Source organism: Nipponia nippon, unplaced genomic scaffold, assembly GCF_047370975.1.
Source record: "Nipponia nippon isolate SJK-2023a ecotype South Korea unplaced genomic scaffold, ASM4737097v1 scaffold_7, whole genome shotgun sequence".
Classification (NCBI taxonomy): domain Eukaryota; kingdom Metazoa; phylum Chordata; class Aves; order Pelecaniformes; family Threskiornithidae; genus Nipponia; species Nipponia nippon.
In genome coordinates, this window is record NW_028262391.1 from 19577104 (window position 1) to 19585962 (window position 8859).

General features: G+C 40.2%; 1 protein-coding gene across 2 annotated transcripts in view; it reads left to right on the plus strand.

The window, feature by feature from the left end:
* Window positions 1-8099, plus strand: part of IRS1 (insulin receptor substrate 1) — a 57624-nt gene extending 49525 nt beyond the window's left edge. For both annotated transcript variants that reach the window (XM_087740587.1, XM_087740586.1), the window contains one exon: window positions 7037-8099. The gene's annotated coding sequence lies outside the window, so the exon portion shown is untranslated. The remainder of the gene's footprint in view (window positions 1-7036) is intronic.
* Window positions 8100-8859: the final 760 nt, after the last annotated feature.

The window sequence follows — 8859 nt, forward strand, 5'->3', positions numbered from 1 at the left end:
TTAGTTGTGTATGTTTAAATTGCTAACAAGCCGAGGGTGTGTGAGTGTATCTAAAGGCATACAGGTCTGCTTCCCCATAGGGAGAGCAGTTGTAATGATTCCCAGCATTGGTGAGTGTTGTTGAATTCCAAACTACCATAAAAGTAATTTTAAAAAATAATTGTGCTAAGAAAACTCCTTTGAGAAACAAATTGCATAATGAAGTTGTGTTTCTGGATTCCCCTTATTAAGATGGTTGGTATATGGTTATGTTTGATAAATACTGGGCAGTGTTTTCCTCTTTCAAGGATACAACCATGCAAAGTGCGCTTCACCATTGCTTTCTTGAACTGGGAGTGGGTTATTGGGCCATCAGGGGAAGCGTGAATGCCCCAAATTCTTCAGGGTTAGGCTCTGAAAACTCGGCCAACTGAACAGTACAAATTCCAAAATAACGAATGACCCCGGCTGTTGAATTTGCAAGTTTCTTTGAATCTTAAAAAACAGAAGCAATGTTGTCCTGTGAAGGCTGAAGCTATTAACTAGATGATACCCATTTAGGTTTTGATATCCCTTCTCATTATTGCAGGCTGGGGGAGGGGAGAAGATGCTGGGCCAGCAGTGGGTTTATCTGAGGGACATCAAACGCAAACAATGCTGCCAAGAGTATTAGAGAAGCATTATGAGAAGATTTGGGATGAACTTGGAGTATTGATCTCATGAGATCCTGCATTCCCTGGCTTCGTAGTAACATCATTATTTTCAGTCCTGAAACAAAGGGAATTTCTCTTCATGTAAGCTGAAGTCAACCTTTAGCTGATTACTCAGCTGGGCTGTTGGTAAAGGAAGGGGAAAGATCCAAACCTTCAGTCCTTACAAAACTGGAAGAAACAAACATGAAAGTCCCACTTTATAAAGTAGCGCTTTTTAATGAAAGATACTCTTCCCATATTTTCCATTTAATAAGAAACAAACAAACAAAAAATCTATGGGCTGCATCTTGGTTTTTTTTGTAACTTGCAACTGTTGGACAGTTGTTTTGCTTTATCACTTAGCTGTATCACTGCAGGAAAAGTTGTAGAATTTCTTTACAAAACAGACTATTGAATTTAAGCTCTTTCTTTCTAGACTTAGCCATATCTTATCTCTTTTAGTCTTCAAAAAAACCAAAAACTCAGTAACTTTTTTTCCAAAATTGAAAAGATGAAATATTTGATCAGAAATTCAGTACTTGGGTCAAGTCAGTTTTGTTCAAACCCCTACCTGCTGCTGATTTTATGTATAATAGAGGAGGAGATCCCTTAAATAATTTTTCTACATACAAACTTGGTGAATTACTTTTTCCAGTATCTTTATATACCATTGCGGAGAGCTGGCTCATTTCCTCCTCTTTACAGGTGGAAATGGGCAAATTTGACCTCCAGCGGTGTCACTTCCCTGTGCTGGGTGCTTGGGGCAGGCCATCCTTGGCTTGCTGTCTGTGGCAGCAGCCTTTCTTGCTGACCTCAGTGATGGGTTTAGTTTTGTCTTGAGTGAGTTTAAATCAGGTTGACATGCTGTGAAGTTGAAATCAAACATATGAATTCTTTGCTGGGCAGAAGCTCATCCAAAGAATGTGTGTGGTTTAGTTTGTGTTTTCCCACTGTACTTAAACCCCAGGAAACGGGTTCTGAAATCCTGGTGCTGCTCACCATCTTATTTTAAAAGTCTCTTAGGTTCCCCCCCCCCTTCTCTTTCTGGGGAAAAGAGGAAGATATTCCTCTGTGGTGAGGATGACTTTTTTTCAATGCTATACATTAAGGGAGTGAATTTTGCCTGAACTCATAGCAGAAAGACTGTACCATCTCTTAGTGGTCCTGAGGTTCCTCCATCAGTGAATGATTACCTAGATGAAGAAGAAAAAGGTCATGTAAACACCAAATCCAGTTATGCAGCCTGATAGGAAAGGACTTGGTGAAACCGAATCGTTAGTAATTCCCCACTTATGACATTCACAAGAAATCTGAAATAGGTATTTTGGGGTACAATGAAGAAAAGCTTATCTAGGCTTATTAAATGTAGATTATAGCCTGACAAGTCAAATAGCAATGTTGTAATTACCTTGTTTAGTTCTATTTTGAATTCCTTTTGTTAGTACTCAGGCTGCAATTAACATACTAGAGCAACCATTGTTTCTTCTTGCATTCCTTTACTCATTCAACGGTCCATGTGAGATTGGGAAACTGTACAATGTATTTGCATCTCTTTGAAAGGAAGTTATTTGAGCTACTTTAAATTTTGGTTGATGTTTTTAATTTATCCGAATGGGATACTTCCCATGTCTGTGCGCACGTTAGTAATGCCAAGAAAAATGTAAACAGACGCTACTTGTGATCATCAGTATGGTGAACATAAAAACGTGGATAAATTCAGCTTTTAAGTAGGTGTGGACCGTTTCATTATAATTAGGTGATGACTCATGCAAATGCCACCAAGACAAGAGCTGTAAATGAGCTTTTCAGAACTACTTAATGTGTTTACTTTGTGTCAGATTTCTGAAGACACTTGGTTATACCTGCCCAGACGGAGGGTGCCCAGGCTGCATGCAGACCTCGACTTGCGAAATTCTGCACGAGTCTGCTGGTGTATTTCCATAACGGCTACTTTTTTATTTTGAGCTTTTGTTCCTGAGCTTTTTATTTTTTGCTAGGTAGATGCGTTCGTTATGCAATAAATCACTGTTTAATCTACACAGAATAGGATACTCTATATGATCCTAAAGTAAACAACAAATGCATTTACTTTTAAAACCTTTTATTTATAACTATAACTTTGATGGGGAGTCTTCAACCAATCTTTGTTGTTCATGGTTTCAAAAGAGATGCTGGCGAGATAGGTACAGTTTTGGAGAATACGTTCGGTTTAGCAAGGTTGATGGCAGAGTTGGGAAATGGTCCTCCTTCGGTAGATCTAGAAAAATCTGCAGTTTCTTCAGTCAGGAGTCATGTTTTCATTGACCTGGCTCTGTTACCTGTAGAGTTGTTTCCTAAACAGATGTCCAGCTAACACGGGAAAAGTGTCAGTGTGCTGAGCAGGTCTGGTGTTCGGGAGCTGCATTTTGTCCTGGCATATTAATCAGTGACAAAGTAGTTGCATTTATTTGCTGAAATGATCGTGGAGCTTCAGCAGCAACTCCGCATTATTTTACTTGTTTTGAAATGAAATGACCATTTGGAAGGGCATTTCTATTGGTGTTACAGGGAGAAGGCACATTACTGGCCCTTAATAGCAAATAGCAGCTTAAATTGGTGACTGGAAAGTCCTTTGCTTGAAGATCTCTTGAGTTTTCACTTCTGTTCCTTTTGATATATTTGTTCCTCCTTGGTTACTTTTCAAAGAGAACGGATTGTAAGGAAAGAGTGAGGATTACACTTTAAGTGTATTTTAACAACACATCTATTTTATGTATGAAAATTCTGTTAACTTCAGGAAAGATATATTATTAAATTGTCTAGACACTCTGCTCTTAGAAAGTTCAAATTTTAAGTACATCCTCTCCTTCTCCAGCTCCCCGATAATGGAAATAAAATGAAGGATCAACTTATTTTTAGTTGTTGGATTTAAGAATGGGACTTCAGCTGTGATAGGAACTACAGCTAGCTGTGTCGTATCCAGCCTGGACTAATAGATTTGAGAAGAAAGCGTTGCCAGCTGGAACATGCGTGAGTGTTATCTGCATGTGTGTTGTAACAGATGTTGAGCAGAGACTGCTTGTCAAAGGTGCCTTGTAGTAACTTTTAAAGATGCTTGTTTGTTTCAGTACATTTTTCTTGCATCACTAATTTTTTCCATAAAGTCAACCACAAACTGCATTATTGGGGACTCCAGCTGAAACTTGTGGCGAATAGGAAATAGATTAAACACAGGTTTTCCCTTTTCTCTGTTTGCCAACAGTGATGTCAGTAGTTTTAACGATCCTTACCTCAGCTCGCTGCAGTCCTAGCACTCTCTATTGAAACACTTGTCTTCTGCCCTGTTTTTATATGTTGTTAAGGAAATGCTGATGACTGTTGATAAGAAACAATGAGGTATCCAGCTGATGACTTCAATTCCAAATAAGGTACTTCCACCTTGAAACATACTGTAACAGTTCACTGAGGAGAGAGGAGATTCAGATTGTTTTGTCAAAAATTTAAGAAATATTCTTTTAAGTCCAGCAAAAAACATTTGTATGCTAAAACTGAGGATGGGACTTTTGGCTAGAAGTTAAGCACAAACAAGAATTCCCTGGATCCAAGGCCTTACAGGTTGACTGTGACTTGGAGGAGCAGCTTTGCTCTCAGAATGGCTGTTTTCTAGGCATCTTTGTGCATTCAGACAGAACAGGCACTGCTGTCCTGTAATAGTAGCAGGGGTTGTTATTCTCAGTTACACAACTTTTGTTTTGTGGAAAGAGAAAGAGATTTGTCAGAGGATTTGGGGATGTGAAAACAAATAATTGCAATCAATAATTTCAGGCAGTCCATAGCAAAGAGAGTGATTTTTTTTTTTTTTTTTTTACCTTCACAAAATTAGAAGAAAACAAAAGCTACCGATATATTTTTATCAAAGGGTGACAGAATAGATTTCCATGTGTTGAATATCCTGGAGGTGTAATTACAAGCTTCAAACTGCTCCGTGCCCCTGCATCCTGTCGTACCTGCAGCTGAAGTCTGTATGAAATGCAGCCTGTACCAGTTCGTGTCCTACATGATTCTGGCTCTTCATCCCAAGTCTCAAACTCTTAGATGTTCCAGCCTGCTGTGTTTTTTCACTCTTTTCATGCATGGGCAGGGCGTTAATATGCGAGCGTCTGGGTTTCTGTAACTGTGGGTTTCCTCAGTATTGTTTTCGTAGTGAATTCCTCTAGGAAGTGTTTTGTTGTTCATATAGACTTGTTAACTCTCTTCCTTTGCTCTTCTGACTTTTGTATTCAGGAATGAACGCCTGCTAGTAGCGGTGGTGATGACTTCTTGGCCATGTTGGTTGAATTGGTGAGGAACTGGATTGAACAGGCCATTTTGTTCGATACATGATGTATTTGAGTTTAGATCACCTGAATACTAGTGAAGAGGTGTAATACTTGGCCCTGATAATGCAAATTATTATTCATGTACTTGAAATCTCTTAGCAGAATAAGGTCTAGTGATGTAGAAAAGCTGTTGCTTGCTTTCCTTCCCTGTACGTGCAGGGCAGGTCGGGCTGTGGGGCCCTGCCGGTGGGCACCCACCCGTTCCTCTGGCCCTGCTGGATGGGAGCCGGGTGTGAAACACCCACCTCAGATTTGCAGCACGCAAATCACGCACACTTTGCTCCTCCATTTAAATGAAGCCATTTCTCCTTTGTCACTTGTCTTTATTAATAAAGTATGGCATTACTGGCTAATTTTAGGTCTAACGTAGTTGAAAGCTGCAAAGCTATGTGAAGCTGTATATAGATATTTGGGTAGGAACATTCCAGTAGATTGCAATGTGAGTGCAAAAGAAAGTTGAAAGTAAATAAGAGATCTGTGAGATAATTCTCCAGGGAGTTTTCACAGCATACCACACATCATTTGCAGGGATAGACTTTCCTTTCACTTGAAGGACCACACAAAGTAAATTCTGTTTCTTGGGCAATTAAAGAATATAGGACAGGAGGTCTTTTCAGTTTTTTTTACTTCAACGTGTCTATGGGAAGCCTTTATTTGTACTGAGGAAAATGTACTGTTTACCTATCTTTTCAGGAGCATAGTTAATATCGAATATAGAAATAGACAGACTTTTATGTAAAATCTAAGTCTTGCTTCATCAGATTTTAGGCGAAACTCCTGAAATGTAAATGATGGTAGTCCTCTAACCCCAGTTAAAACAAAAATAGTATTCATTTCACTGGTGCATTTTTCAGTCTCCAGTGGGTATGGCTGCATGCGACTAGCGCGAAGAGGAGGACGGGGCTGCGGTCTGCGGCGGCTTGGGGACTGTACGCTTGCGCAGCTGCCCCACGGGCAGCGGGGCTGACACCGGCGGCTGGCAGGAGGCATGCGCTGTGCCTGCGTGCGGCCAGCCATGGCGGCAGGGCCTCGGGTGCAGCGGGAGGCACCCCACAGCTCCCCGGCGTGCGACCTCAGCCCTGCATCCCCCAGCAGGGACACCACTCCCCGCTGGGGGCCGAAGCATCCGCCGCGGGATGGCCGGCAGGACACGAGGCGGATCGGCACTGAGAGCACCCCACTGTGCACTACGTCGCTTGTGATCAGAGCCCTTGTACTGGTGACCTGCCTGTGTAAAATCAACTGAAAAGCAGAGTCGAGAGGACTTGTTGAGAGAGACAGTTGCACTATGTGCTAGATCAGGGAGGCTGGAGCCAAGAGATGAGGAGGACTGGTGGGACAGGGTCAAAGGCAGCTTCATTCCCCAGTAAACCTGTGCTGTGCGTTATTAGCATTGCTGGACCTTGTTATTCACCCAGTCCTCTCAGAGAGAGAAGCAGAATGTAGATAAATTTATGGACTTTAACAGGATTTGCTGGATACAATTTTTTTTGTAACTTGTATGTCAGTAGGGAATGGTAATGCTGCACCCCTAATGCTCCACTCCTTGGTCATCCTTCTCATGCAGCCGTGGCATGGCATTTGCAGGTGGCCAGGGAGCCCTACAAGGAAGCCTGGTATCTAACGAATCTTTCTTGTAGTGGGTAAAAACACCAACAGCAGGCTAATGGTTTGAGCTTTTCTTTCTCTTGTCAAAGGAGCTTGTCAGAGTTAATCAGTGTGGACACTTCAATTGTTTCTGCTTAGGTGAATCTCATGCAAGTTTTAAATGTATTTCTGACTGCTTTGAAGTTTATTGCCAACATCTGGTTTAAATGCTTTTGGGATTCAGATGCTTAAGTACAGTTCAACTGTGTATGCCATAATTTTTCAAGGTGCTAACATTTTCAGTTTGGATGATAACACTTTTAAAGAAATAAAAAAAAAAAAAAGAAGGGGGAGGGTAATAATTACAGAAAAGCTTTTAAAATGCCCATGATGCTAATTTTCTTTCTCTTTCAATTTCAGAATGATGACCTATACAACCTCAGCAAATCCTTCTTTTAACTCATGGGTATCAAGACTATAAATGTTTCATGCTATCACAACTAGGACCTCACTTCCTCCTCCTCCTCCTCCTCTTCCTCTGTAAATGGGTACGATGCATCCAGTTCAGTTTGTTTACTTTACACAAACCTCAGGAGTTAGTTGACTGAGCTGCACATCCTGTGTTGTGCCAAGCAGAAGCACTGTGACACCTGGACAATGAGTCTCTCTTATTTCATCCTCTACCGTAAGGACTTAGCTGGCCACAATGAACTGATGTGCCCACCACTATGTCATGGTGAGAATGGGTATTTTACTAGCACATTTACACAACTTCATTTGCTGCTGAAAACCTGTATGACAAATCATCATTGTAAATTATTACATACAAAACTTAATGTTGGTTGAAGAGTATTAAATATTTAACATAGGTTTTGATTTATACATGTACTTTTTTAATTAAAATGTAACTTTTTTCCTACAGCACATCTTTTTTGATGTGGAACTGAGGTATACTATATTCTGTTGTAAACAGAGTGGGAAACCTGCTTAAAACAAGGCTTCTAAGAATAGAGTAGGGTACTATTCTTGTTTTAAGATTGTAATTCAGAAAATAATATAATATGAGTCATTGGTCCCTGGGCCTTGATTGTACAGTCATATTTACTGATACTATCAGTTGTAAGATAACCCTGATGTTGAGTTGAGTTCTTTCCAAAAGAAAAATAATTTTGTACTCCTTGTAAAATAATAGTCTGTATTAACTACAATGAAGACAAACATTACTGTACATGGTATTTACAAGTGTCAACTTGAATTCATCAATTGCACAGGTACTGACAAAAAAAAATCAGAAAAAAAGAAATCAAAGTCTTCCATTGTATATATTGTAAAGAAAAAAAAACAACCAACAGAAAACCACAAAACAAAATGAAAACAAATAAGGGTGAACTTTTCAAATTGACTCTTTCCCCGGAATGAAAATGTGGGTGTTTGTAAATTCTGGAAATCTCTTTCTATATGTAATAAACTAGATACTGTTTTATCTGCTGTAGTGTTTTTTGGGGCTTTTTGTTTTCTTGGTAAGCTGTCTCAAATATCTCAAATTGTCCCACCAGGTTTCTTTGATATTTCCATTGTGTGTAATTAAGAATGGCTGTGGATCACCATAGCTTAAGAATAAAGTCAAGTGTAATTAGGTGTAGTAGGGAGTATGCTTCCTTGAATTATTTCACTAAAGCTCTTTTTTCAGTTTTCTGGAGAATCTTCAGGATACAGCCCTCCTTCCACTTAAGTCAGTGTAAGAGTTCAGAGCAAGTGAAATCACTGGAAGCCATAGCAAGACTTCAGCATAAAATTTAAAAAGAACGGCCCAGATGATTGTCTGGAAATCAGTGCAAGAGGAAGGACGAGGAAGAATTCTTCTACGACTCTCCTGTGCTCCACTCTGGTTCTATGCAGATAGAAATTCTTTTGTGCATAGCATTTGCAGAGCCTTAATTCTTTTGGGGACTGGAAAAATACTGACATCATGGATTTCCAAGTAAAACATTGAAGTGATAATTGCACTTGAAGCCATGTCAGGTCCCTGTTGGTCCCTCCTCCTGCTTCTGTGAAGCAACTCCATGGACCAGTGCACATTCGACAGAATTCTTGTTATTAGGAAAAGGCAGACACTCAAAGCACCAGGTCTCCCTGCAGGAAGGCTGTCAGACCATCAAAGAAGGGGTTTCTTTCCCCTGAGATGTTAGGTTAGGCTGTGGTTAATGCAGTGTCCTCTTCTGACTGAAGTATAGATGAAGGGG